The sequence below is a fragment of the Cebus imitator genome, unplaced genomic scaffold (genome assembly GCF_001604975.1).
Source record: "Cebus imitator isolate Cc_AM_T3 unplaced genomic scaffold, Cebus_imitator-1.0 Scaffold16, whole genome shotgun sequence".
In the NCBI taxonomy this organism is placed as follows: domain Eukaryota; kingdom Metazoa; phylum Chordata; class Mammalia; order Primates; family Cebidae; genus Cebus; species Cebus imitator.
Window position 1 is genome coordinate 844,140 of NW_016107331.1, and position 12,783 is coordinate 856,922.

The following is a 12,783-nucleotide window of genomic DNA, read 5'->3' on the forward strand; positions in this document are numbered from 1 at the left end:
AATAGGAGAAAACAAAAGTATTTATTGGGTTTTAAAATGTTTTTTAAAATTAGTTTTAGGGTTGGGTACAGTGGCTCATGCCTGTAATCCCAGCACTTTGGGAGGCCAAGGCAGGTGAATAGCTTGAATTCAGGAGTTTGAGACCAGCTTGGGTGACATAGTGAGACACTGTCTCTATAAAAAATACAAAAATTGGCCGGGAGCAGTGGCTCACGCCTATAATCCCAACACTTTGGGAGGCCAAAGCAGGCAGATAACAAGGTCAAGAGATCCAGACCATCCTGGCCAACATGGCGAAACCCTGTCTCTACTAAAAAATACAAAAATTAGCTGGGCCTGGTGGCATGCACCTATAGTCCCAGCTACTCAGGAGGCTGAATCACTTGAACCCAGGAGGCAGAGGTTGCAGTGAGCCTAGATCACGCCACTGCACTCCTCCTCCTCCAGCCTGGCGCCAGGCACCTGGCAACAGAGCATGACTGTGTTGAAAGAAAGAAAAGAAAAAGAAAAAGGAAAAGAAAACAAAAGAAAGAAAAAATACGAAAACTAGGACCAGGCGTGGTGGCTCACGCCTGTAATCCCAGCACTTTAGGAGGCCAAGGAGGGTGGATCATGAGGTCAGGAGTTCGAGACCAGCCTTACCAACATGTTAAAACCCTGTCTCTACTAAAAATACAGAAATTAGCGTGGTGGCGGGTGCCTCTAATCCCAGCTACCTGGGAGGCTGAATCGCTTGAACCCGGGAGGCAGAGGTTGCGGTGAGCAGAGATCGTGCCACTTCACTCCAGCCTGGGCCACAGAGTGGGACTCCATCTCAAAAAATGAAAAAAATTAGCCGGGCATGGTGACATAAGCTTGTAGTCTCAGTTTCTTGGAAGGCTGAGGTAGGAGGATGGATTAAGCCCTGAAGGTGGAGGGTACAGTGAGCTGAGATTGCACCACTGCACTTCAACATGGGCAACAGAGTGAGACTCTATCTCTAAAAAAATAAATTAAATATAGTAAAAACTGGTTTTATTTTATTTAATTTATAAACTTTGATTTTTACTTTTTAATTTTTAATTTTAATATTTTATTTTAGTAAGTTTTATTTTTAATTAAAATACATTTATTAAAAAGTTTGACTTTTAATTTATAAAATAAAATTAGTTTTAAATAGTCTCAGTAAAAAAGGAGGTGGGCAGAAACCCTGCTTGTTCTATTTTATAAATAGTAGCTTATCAACCAGCAGCTGGTGAAACGCTAAACCCAAAATTTGCCTCATTGTGTCATGGAGATTATGCTGCAAGGGAGAAACCTGACAAGCCCTTTCCAAGTGGTGCTATGTGCCAGCCCAATCCACAAACTCTGCCAAGCCACAGAGTGCTTTCTAGGCTGGTGACAGGCCCCAGAGCCAGCTAGATGCCCGTATGCTTGGCGTGGAAACAGAAAGGAGCTCATTTCACTGCTCTCAGATAGCTGGAGTGCAGAGGACCTTAGAACTCAAGTTGCGCCAGAAGCTTTAAGGATTTAGCGGCAAGGGCGCGCCTTTCTCCACCAGATGAAATTCTATGCACAATACATAATGCATAAGGATGCAATATCATACCACAAATGTAGTTATATATTCATACAGTATTTATCCAATGCTTACCAGTGAGTGGGCACCGGTTCTAGGATTTAGTAGTATAGTCCCTGCTCTCATGAAGCTCATATTTCAGTGGGTTCTTATCATACTCAGCATCCAGAAAATTCAACCCAAATGGGGATACACCCCAGAACCTGCACTGAAAGTCCCTGATCTAGTCCAGGCCTTCTATTTTCCTGATGTGAAAACTGAGGCCCAGAAAGGTTAGGTGATTTAGTTTAAGGATAAATCTAGTGACAAGCATCAGTGGACCATCAAAAAACACACCAGTGCAAACAACTCAGAATTCTGGAAAAGGAAGGAACTAGTAGCTCAGCCTTCGAGTTTCACACTTTTCTATCTACTGTGTAATACACTAACAGACACTCAAGACCACAATGAAATCATTGTTAGTAGCTTTAAAATATGTTCTGCTGCCAGGCGCGGTGGCTCACTCCTGTAATCCCAGCACTTTGGGAGGCCGAAGTGGGTGGATTACCTGAGGTCGGGAGTTCAATACCAGCCTGATCAAGATGGAGAAACCCCATCTCTCCCAAAAATACAAAATTAGCCAGGTGTGGTGGTGCATGCCTGTAGTCCCAGCTACTCAGGAAGCTGAGGAAACAGAATTGCTTGAACCCGGGAAGCAGAGGTTACGGTGAGTCAAGATCATGCCATTGCACTCCAGCCTGGGCAACAAGAGTGAAACTGTATCTAAAACAAAAAAAACAAAAACAAAACCGCTCTGCGGATCCTAGTGAGAAGGCAGTAAGTGTTTCAGAGTCCAATACATTTTGAAAGGTTTCCATCATGACAGTTAAAACGAAAAGCCATCACATGATGCATTAACCCTGGGGTGGTCACAAAACTGATGCTCTTGGTCGAGCGCAGTGGCTCACGCCTATAATCCCAATACTATGGGAGGACCAGGTAGGTGGGTCACCTGAGGTCGAGAGTTCAAGACCAGCCTGACTAACATATAAAAATCCCATCTCTATTAAAAACACACAAAATGTGCTGGGCGTGATGGCACATGCCTGTAATCCCAGCTACTCAGAAGACTGAGGCAGGAGAATTGCATGAACCTGGAAGGCGGAGGTTGCGGTGAGCAGAGATCTTGCCACTGCACTCCAGCCTGGGCAACAGGAGGGAAATTTCATTTCAAAAAAAAAATTAGCTGGGCGTGGTGGTGCATGCCTGTAATCCCGGCTACTTGGGAGGCTGAGCAGGAGAATTGCTTGAACTAGGGAGCCGGAGGTTGCAGTTAGCTGAGATCACTCCACTGCACTCTAGTATGGCAACAGAGCAAGACTCCATGTCAAAAAAAAAAAACAACAAAACCCTGGTGCTCTTGAACAGCTACAGGCAGGCTGTGCAATGCCCCACCCTCATCTACCACCCTTCCCCCACTTCTGAGAAGCAGACAGCAGACTGAATCACCCTACGTGCAAATTCAACCACTGGCGGAGCCGCATCACAGAAAGGGCTCACAACTCAAAAGAATACCTCTGACCCACTCCTCTGCCCAGTCACAAGATGTTTCTCTTTCAAGGTGGTTAGTCTAGCAGCAAGCGCTCATACAAAGAAAAACTTGTACACTTCACCTTCCTTAGATTCCATAAAATCCTATTCTTTAGGATTCACAGTGTCCAGTAAAAGATGATTATTTCAAGCCTAATACTTTTCACATAAATACATAAATTAGAAAAAGAAAATAAAAGATGATTATTTCAAGCCTAATACTTTTCACATAAATACATAAATTAGAAAAAGAAAAGTCAGTCAACAGGCCTCTGGTTTGGAAAACCACAGCTGTACCTGGATGGCACCAGTGCGCAGAGGCCGGATCAGGGGAAGGGGAAAGGGAGGCAGAGGCCCACACTAACCTCTCAGGACTCACGTCCCTCCTACAGGGTTGCCCTCGCTCCTCTAACCCACCCCATGTTCTGGATGCCTGGTAGTGACATGAAAGTCCTGGTTTAACAGCTTTTTCTTGGAGTAACAGCTGCACAGTTTTCCTATAGCTGAGAAAACACTTTTTCTCACAGTTAACTTTAGGCTTCATCATCCCTCAAACTTCAGGAAGCCTTATTTCCAGCTCTCCCCTCTTCACCCTTGAAATTCATCTTCTTCTTCCACTTCCAGCTTGAAATGGAAGGACTGAATAAGTGTGTGCCTTTCCCCCAGTAGCCACTATTCATTGCCTTTTCAAGTAAGCACTGCCAGACGCCCAGTGGGTTTTATCAGCACCCCTATCCACTTCTGAAGCAGGTCCTCATTCCAAAGCAAGCTGGCACAAAGCCCCAGACAGCCTTTGTGAGGATGCCTGCATTCAAGTACCAGCTGCCTTGATGGCACCAACGGGCAGAAAACTGCCATGCAATTACCCCCTCACCCCTACCTTGAGAAACTCCTGTTAATGCTCTTAAAATACATTTGCAAAAGGAACCAGGGCCAAATGAAGGCACTTCTAAATCATACTTATTTCTTCTGTCATCAACAGAAATTAAAATAATCTTACATCACCACCCCCCAACTTTTACCTTTTTTTTAATTCAGGATATTGGCTACACAAGCAAGTGTGGGAATATAGAGACAGAAGCAAGTCACAGGCCAGGTGCGGGGCCTCAAGTCTGTAATCCCAGCACTTTGGGAGGTCAAAGAGGGCAGATCACCTGAGGTGAGGAGTTGAGACCAGCCTGGCCAACATGGCAAAACCCTGTCTCTACTAAAACTACAAAAAATTAGCTGGGCGTGGTGGCATATGCCTGTGATCTCAGCTACTAGGGAGGCTGAGGCAAGAGAACTGCCTGAACTCGGGAGGCAGAGGTTCCACTGGGCCCAGCTGGTGCCACTACACTCCAGCCTGGGCGATAGAGGGAGACTCCATCTCAAAAAAAAAAAAAAAAAAATGAGAGAGAAACAAGTCACTTGCTCATGTTGGCAGCAGTGTTCCCTCTCCTTTTCAAAATTACAAGGCAGGTGTCTTCTAACAGCCTTCTAGATTGTGAAGACCAGCACCCCAGCATCAAAATCAAACACAATGGACCTCAAAGCCAGGCTGACTGTTATTGGGCTGCAAAGTAAACAGACCAAAGGGGAAGGCTGTTCAGGAAACAAATCTTAATTACTGTTATTTGTTCAGGCAAACCTAGCATTTATTTCTCTAGTCAGCTGGGTGGAGTAGATGTTGGACTGGGCAAAGAGGGCTCCTTTGAAGATTCAGGATCTTTCTCACCCCTCCTTCCTTCCCGGGCAAGGAAATCCAAGGCCTTAACACTCAGGGAGCCCCAAGTGGGAAGCCAGTTTGGGGCCAGGACATGGCTGCTGATGGCGCCTCTGAGGTGGGAGTCACTGCCCTCCAGAGAGAGAAAGGAATCTGAGGGCTCCCAGATAGGAAACTGAGGGATGAAGTGAGGGGTGCGGGGGGGAGCAATTAAGTAGTAACTGGAAAGAAAGGACTCTGATGCAGTGGCGGAGTGGTGGCGGTAGGAGGGGTGCCCTGGGGAGATGGAGGAGCCTGCCGGAATGACAGGAGCAGAGTGGATGTGTGCATGAGACAGCAGGGAAGAAATGGGGTCCTGAGCAGCATGGATGAGAGAAAAGAGCCAGGAAGTGGAGGAAGACCCCCAAAGAGGTCAGCCCCAAGCAGAGCAAAAGCAGAGACTGCCTTACTGCAAGAGCAGAGAGCCCTAGGCCATGCTAGAGGACCTTGGCTCAATGGCACTCCAAAGGAGGCTCACCAACAGCTGCATGGGCATCACGGGGAGTCTCAGGCTCCAGCCCAGACCTGCTGAAGAAGAACTGGAGCCTGCAAGGTTTAAAAAAAAAATTCCCCAGGGGATCATCTGATATCAGCCTGCAGCAGGCATAGGTCTGTATTCAAACTGCACCTTTAACAATCCCATGTTCAAGTGATGATGTCTGCCACACACCAACAGCCAGCTGCCCTAGCTCTTCATTCAGAAGGGGCCTTTGGTAATGGCAAATAACAAAAGCAAGTTTCCAGCGAGACCACACATGACTCCAATATAACAGATAAGGGAATCATGAGAGTCTCTGAAAAAGTTATCTGTAATTCAACATGGAAAAAAATGCTAATGGACACATCCTTGGGAAAGATGAATACACGAGAATATTAACCAAGATTATGGGATGTTAGATGGCCTTTGTTTTCTTTATTCTGTGTTTTCAAGGTTTAACATTAAGCATGAATTTCATCAGTCTTTTAAATGAACAGAAAATGGAAATATTTTAATAGGTAAAGAATCAAAGAGTAGAAAAAAGTAAAAAGCTCATTTAATTTGCCACCCACCATAAAGGATATGTTTTGTTGTCTGTAAAATGCATTCCATTGGTCTACATTAAAAAGCAAGACAACTTTGGCAAAAAAAAAAAAAATTAATGAACATCAAAAGAAAATAAATACTATATAAAATGAGTTTCAAGGATAGTTTTCCTGGCTGGATATGGTGGGTCACACCTATAATCCTGGCACTTAGGGAGGCCAAGGTAGGAGGACCTCTTGAGCCCAGGAGTTCAAGACCACCCTGGGTAACATAGGGAGACATCAGCTCTACAAAAAAGTTTTTTTAAACTAGCTAGGCATAGTGGTGCCATCTGCAGTCCCAGCTACTTGAGAGGCTGAGGCAAGGACAATCACTTAAATCTAGGAGGTGGAGACTGAAGTGAGGTATGATCACACCACTGCACTCCGGCCTGGGTGACAAAGTGAGACTGTCTCAAATAATAATAATAATAATAATAATAATAATAATGGCTTTAACAAAAATGGTCCCAAGCTCACTCTCTGGGGTAAGCCCTTTCCAGACACTGAGGAACAAACATAGAGGGCATACAGGAACATCTGCTGCACTGTGCACCCTGAAGAACAATCACCCCCACTTTGCAACTGTGGATGGGCCACTGTTTCAAGGTAATTTCTCAGTGGCAGGACAAAACTTTGCTGAATCTTTATCTCCAGTTATTGCCTCACAACATCACGGACAAGTTAGGTGTCTACAAGGACACTTGAGAATTTGTGATACAGTGGTTTCTGAAACAGAGACTTACTCCCTAAGAACAAAACTGGACCACATGGGGACCAACTCCAAAATTGCGGCCTCACCACATCCAACCCAGAAGTTTTGGGGTGTGTACATGTGTGTGTGTGTATGACGAAGTTTCACTTTTGTCGCCTAGGCTGGAGTGCAATGGAGTGATCTCAGCGCACTGCAGCCTCTACCTCCTGAGTTCAAGTGATTCTCCTGCCTCAGCCTCCTGAGTAGCTGAGATTACAGGGGTGTGCCACCACATCCCGCTAACTTTTGTATTTTTAGTAGAGATGGGGTTTCACCATGTTGCCCAGGCTGGTCTTGAACTCCTGACCTCAGGTGATCCATCTGCTTCAGCCTCCCAAAGTGCTGGGATTACAGGTGTGAGCCACCGCACCCGACCCAAGCACAACTTTTTGAGTACCTGTATGTGCAATATATACTTCACTAGGTTCTATATATATATTACTGAATTTGTTTATCACAGCCCTATGTTGTTATCATCCATCTCTATTACAATGAGAAAATGGATCAAACACAGACACATCTAGTAAATAGAACTGGAATTTCCGTCTTAGCCAGGTGCCTCCTAAGTCTTTACTCTTCATCTCCAAAGCCCTGACACACACGTTAATATGCCTTTAGGAGCATATTCACTTCACTGACAAACCCTCTATCACTACTAATAACCTCAAAAACAGTAACAGTTATTATTGCCTAGGCCGGCACCTTCCCTGTCTCTCACACCATCCTTGGCTACCCTCTCCCTGTTCCTCAGATTCTCCTCCTAGCCCCCTTCATGCTTACTCATACCCGGCCCTACAAATGTCAGTAGCAGACTATTTGTTGATACTATGCGCCTCCTCACACATTATGAAAATCAAACCACCCCCCACTACACAGTTACCCCAACAATCTCCCTTTCAACCTCTAACGGCTGCTGTCCTTGCTGGATCTTTAGGAGTTTGGGTATCTGACTCCCCTTTCAAGGATTCCTCCCACCTTTTCACCCTACATTTTCAATTCTGCCTTGCCCCAGGCCTCTTCTTATGTGGCTCTTCCACCTATATGTGTCTGCCTACTAAATGGACAGGCACCTGTGCCTTAGTCTTCCTTATTCCTAGAATCCAATTCGCCAATGGTAATGAACCATGCCTGTCCCCCTAATGACACCTACTCGGCAAAGAGACATCCAGCTAATTCCATTTCTTATAAGAATAGGGCTTACAGCCTCCACTGTGGGCCTTGGAACTGGCATAGTGGCAGTCACTACCTCTGTCACAACATTCTGCAGTCTGTCTACTGATTTCTCTGCTAGTATTACAGACATTATAATACCTTGTCCGTCCTGCAAGCTCAAATCAACTCTTTAGCTGTAGCTGTCCTTCAAAACCATCATGGACTTGACTCAATGCAGATAAGAGAGGACTCTGTATATTTCTAAATAAGGAATGCTGCTTTTACTTAAATCAGTCCGGCCTAGTTTATGATAGTATCAGAAGGCTCAAAGACAAGGCCCCAAAATTTACTCATCAGGCAAATGACTATGCCAAACCCGCCTGGCCATTTTCTAGCTGGATGTCCTGGCTCTTTCCAATCCTTACCCCCTTAATACCAGTCTTCCTTCTTTTCTCATTCAGACCTTTTATTTTCCGATTCGTCTCTTGAGTCCAACAAAATCACAGCCAGGCCATCACTAATCACTCTATACGGCAAATGCTACTTTTAACAACCCCACAACATCACCCACTATCCCAGGATCTGTCGGCTGCTTAAAACAAGATGCCCTGCCAAGCCTCCCCATTCATTTGCCTGTCTTATCCCCAGCCCTATTTCATAGCCTTCACCCTTCTGGGATCAACTAGGAACACCAATCCATCACTCATGAATTCCAGGCAATGCTCTGCTAATGTGAAGATGCAGTGTGACACCTCTCTTATCCTTTTTCAATCCAAGTCTTCTGGGACTACTCCTACACTGGACACTATCCCAACCTTGGCCCAAGGCTTCCCCTAAACTACAAGAATCACAGACTTTTCTTTTAGGTGTCTGTACAGCCCCATCACGCTCAAAGAAGCCATGAGAAACATTGCCCCTACTCCCTTCTCCTCTAACTTTGTTCTTCATACATATATAAGAAGATGGGAATGTCAGGCCTCCACGTCCAAGCCTGGCCATTATAGCCTTGGTGACCTGCACGTACACCTCTGGATGGTCCCCACGAGCCAGAAAGTCTGAAGTAACCACAAGTAACCACAGAAAGAAGAGAAACAACGCGTTCCTGCCTCAACTAATTGCTCTCCCCTGCAACTTGCAACCATTGTTCCTGCTCAGCCTTGCAAAAATTTCCCTCTGGACGTTGCGTTTCTCAAGACCCCCACCCTTGTGACTACGTAATTTACTGCGCCCTCCCCTCTGCTTGCAACCAACAACCCCCCCTTATGATCATGCCTGTTTGTAATAAATAACCCATACTCTTGTGATCATGCATCCCCACCCTTATAATCATGCCTGTTTGTAATAAATGACCCCTACCCTCGTGATCATGCATCCCATGACACCCTTCCACGCCCCAGGATAGAGTACCACCTTTTACTGACCATTTGCCCCAAGCTATATAACCAGTCCCCTTTCCTATCCCCTTTGCCTAACTCCCTTCTCAGACTTGGCCTGCTTGCACCCAAGCACGAAATCAAACAGCCTTGTTGCCCACACAAAGCCTGCCTGGTGGTCTCTCTACGTGAGCGACACGCCTGACATTTGTATTTCTTTGCAATACGTTACAATGTTTAATTATTGGTGTAACACTTTGATCACACCTTCACAACCTTCCTCTCATTCTATCTGTATAACCACTCCACAAGGCAGGCAGGGAGAGTAGCGTCATTCCCAACATACAGACAAATGTGAAGCCTGGATAAGTTACCTTATTCTTGGAACTCATTCTCCTTCTTTCTAACACAGCACCCTGCTGATGAGCGCAATGAGCAGCAAAGCCTTGATGGTGCTGACAGAGGAGACCAGCAACACCCGAAAAGACAAAGACAGCAGCGTTGCTACTTCCACACTGCCTTGGGAAGAACCAGGTTATCCCATGCCCCTGTATAATAGGCACTCACACATGCACACGTGTGTGTGTGTACCCAAGGGCAGAGAACAAAGCCCTAAAGACAGAACAAAGCCCCAGAGTCCCAGTTCTACTTCAAAGTGTCAAACTTTGCAGCAAGTTCAACAATTTAAGAAGGCAGAGAAGCATATCCTGTACTTCCATCAAAACACCAAAATTAAAGATGGGAGTGTCTTCGGTAATCAAAGAGATCCCTCTACCTAGCACTCAATGAAAGTAATAGTCACCTACCATTTCTTAAGTACTTCCTATGTATCAAGGCACTACTCTAAGGTACTTTGAAGACCTTTCATTTAATCGCCTCCAAAGGAAAAAGAAAACAACCACCCCCTGCCACCTCTTTTTTTCTTTGAGACAGAGTCTAGCTCTGCCACCCAGACCAACCTCAGCTCACTGCAACCTCTGCCTCCCGGGATCAAGCAATTCTCATGCCTCAGACTCCCAAGTAGCTGGTACTACATATAGGTGCACATCATGACGCCTGGCTAATTTTTTGTATTTTTAATAGAGATGGGGTTTTGCCATGTTGGCCAGGCTGGTCTCGAACTCCTGGCCTCAAATGATCTGCCGCCTTGGCCTCCCAAAGGACTGGGATTACAGGCATAAGCCACTGTACCCGTCCAAAAATAGCCCTTTGATGGAAGTATCACAATCTCCATTTGACAGATGAGGAAACCTGAGTCTTAGAGGTTAAACGACTTTCCAAAAGCTGCTTTGGGATAAACCAAAATCCAGGTCTCTGATTCTAAAGCCCAACAGGACTCTAAAACCAGTTTTCCTTCACCAGATCTCAGGATATCTGGAGTATACTGTTTTGACCCCTCTTCCACCTACTCCCCTACAGCAACGTAAAATCACCAGAGACCCTAAAGCAGGTGCATGCACCTACGGCTTGAGGCAGTTAGAAGAGCCCACTGGACGCTGCACCTCCCTCGACTGCCCCTCCTGAGGGCTAGTCCTGACCCTGAGATGTGCCATTCCCAACGCTTTTGGTGAGAACACAGCACAGCCTTGGGCATCCCATCACTATTCTGAAAGCCATTCTTCATTATTCCTGTAATCTGTGGCAGTGATACTAACAGTAATTTTTTAAAATAGGAAATTGCATCGGGCATTTCAGTGCGAGGTAGGGTCCTCAATCCTTAGAATGGATTTATTTCATCCTCACAATAATCCCATGAAGTAAATGCTCATATTGCCATTTTTCACAAATAAGAAAGCATTATTATTTAAATTGTTGGCATAATATGCCTTTTTTTTTTTTTTTTTTTTGTGAGATGGGAGTCTGGCTCTGTCACCCAGGCTGGAGTGCAGTGACGCCCTCTCGGCTCACTGCAACATCCACCTCCCAGGTTCAAACAATTCTCTTGTCTCAGCCTCCTGAGTAGCTGGGGTTACAGGTGTCCACCACCATGCCCAGCTAATTTTTGATTTTTAGTAGGGATGCGGTTTCACCACATTGGCCAGACTGGTCTCGAACTCCTGACCTCAGGTGATCCTCTTGCCTTGGCCTCCCAAAGTGCTAAGATTACAGGCGTAAACCACCGTGCCTGGCCTATATCCTACTTTTATAATCGGAAAAAATGTTATAAGCTATACTGACTGAAAAATGAGGAAAAGACAAAATAAGTAGAGAAAATATAAAAGAAGAGAGCAAAAGGAAAAAAGAACTCCATTTTTTTCACAAATGACAAAACTGAGATCTCTCCTAAGGTCTAGATATGAACTCAGTGAGCCAGGCCCTAAACTCTTTGCCATGCAGCTACGGTGCCATCTCTAAAGTGGGGCAGTCTCTAGAGCAGCACAGCATACCTCATAATAAACTGTGTTTACAGCTGGGAGGAGTGGTTCACGCCTGTAATCCCAGCACTTTGGGAGGCTGAGGCAGATGGATCCCTTTGGGAGGCTAAGGCCAGTTGTTTGAGACCAGCCTAGGCAATGTGGCGAAACTGTCTCTACTAAAAATAATAAAAAAAAAAAAAAAAAATAGCATGTATAGATGTTTATTTTTAAATTGACTATCAAATGTTTGTAGTCAATCATCTGAAAGTTTAAAATACAAAAACTAGCCAGGGTGGTGGTAAACACCTGTGATTCCAGCTACTCAGGAGACTGAGGCATGAGAATCGCTTGAACCCAGGAAGCAGAGGTTGCAGTGAGTTGAGATTTCGCCACTGCACTCCAGCCCGGATAACAGAGTGAGACTCTGACTCAAAAAAAATGAAAAAGAAAGAAAAAAAACCTGTTTACAGAGTAAGAAGGTTTAATAGTTTCTAGAAATTATTTTGGACTTTAGTTAAAAGTACAATTGCCCGGGCATGGTGGTTCACATCTGTAATCCCAGCACTTTGAGAGGCCAAGGTGGGTAAATCACTTGAACCCAACAGTTTGAGACCAGCATGGGCAACATGGCAAAACCCCATCTCTATAAATAATATGAAAAAAAAAATTAGCCAGGTATGGTGGCATGCACCTGTAGTCTCAGCTACCCAGGAGACTGAGATGAGAGGATCACCTGAGCCTGTGGGGTCAAGGCTACAGCGAGCTGTGATCTCCACACTGCACTCCAGCTTGGGAAACAGAGTGAAAATCTTTCAAAAAAAAAAAAAATCTGACATGGTGGCTCACGCTTGTAATCCCAGCACTTTGGAAGGCCGAGGCGGGTGGATCATGAAGTCAGGAGTTCGACAGCAACTTGATCAACATGGTAAAACCCCATCTCTATTAAAAATACAAAAATTAGCTCAGTGTGGTGGTGTGCGCCTGTAATCCCAGCTACTCAGGAGGCTGAGGCAGGAGAATCGCTTGAACCCAGGAGACAGAGGTTGCAGTGAGACAAGATTGTGCCACTGTACTGCAGCCTGGGTATCAGAGTGAGACTCCATCAGAAAAGGAAGAAAAGAAAAGAACGAGGCCGGGCGCGGTGGCTCAAGCCTGTAATCCCAGCAACTTTGGGAGGCCGAGGCGGGTGGATCACGAGGTCAAGAGATCGAGAC

General features: G+C 45.4%; 1 protein-coding gene and 1 long non-coding RNA gene across 2 annotated transcripts in view; both read right to left on the minus strand.

Annotated features, from left to right (window-relative positions):
- LOC108288481 overlaps nt 1-12,358 on the minus strand; it is a 16,227-nt gene extending 3,869 nt beyond the window's left edge. The window contains exons 1-2 of the long non-coding RNA XR_001818719.2: nt 12,346-12,358; nt 7,146-7,149 (exon numbers count right to left, since the gene is read on the minus strand). This is a non-coding gene — a long non-coding RNA (uncharacterized LOC108288481). The remainder of the gene's footprint in view (nt 1-7,145; nt 7,150-12,345) is intronic.
- Nucleotides 1-12,783, minus strand: part of SERINC5 (serine incorporator 5) — a 130,011-nt gene that overhangs the window by 82,201 nt on the left and 35,027 nt on the right. The gene's annotated exons all lie outside the window — the stretch shown is intronic.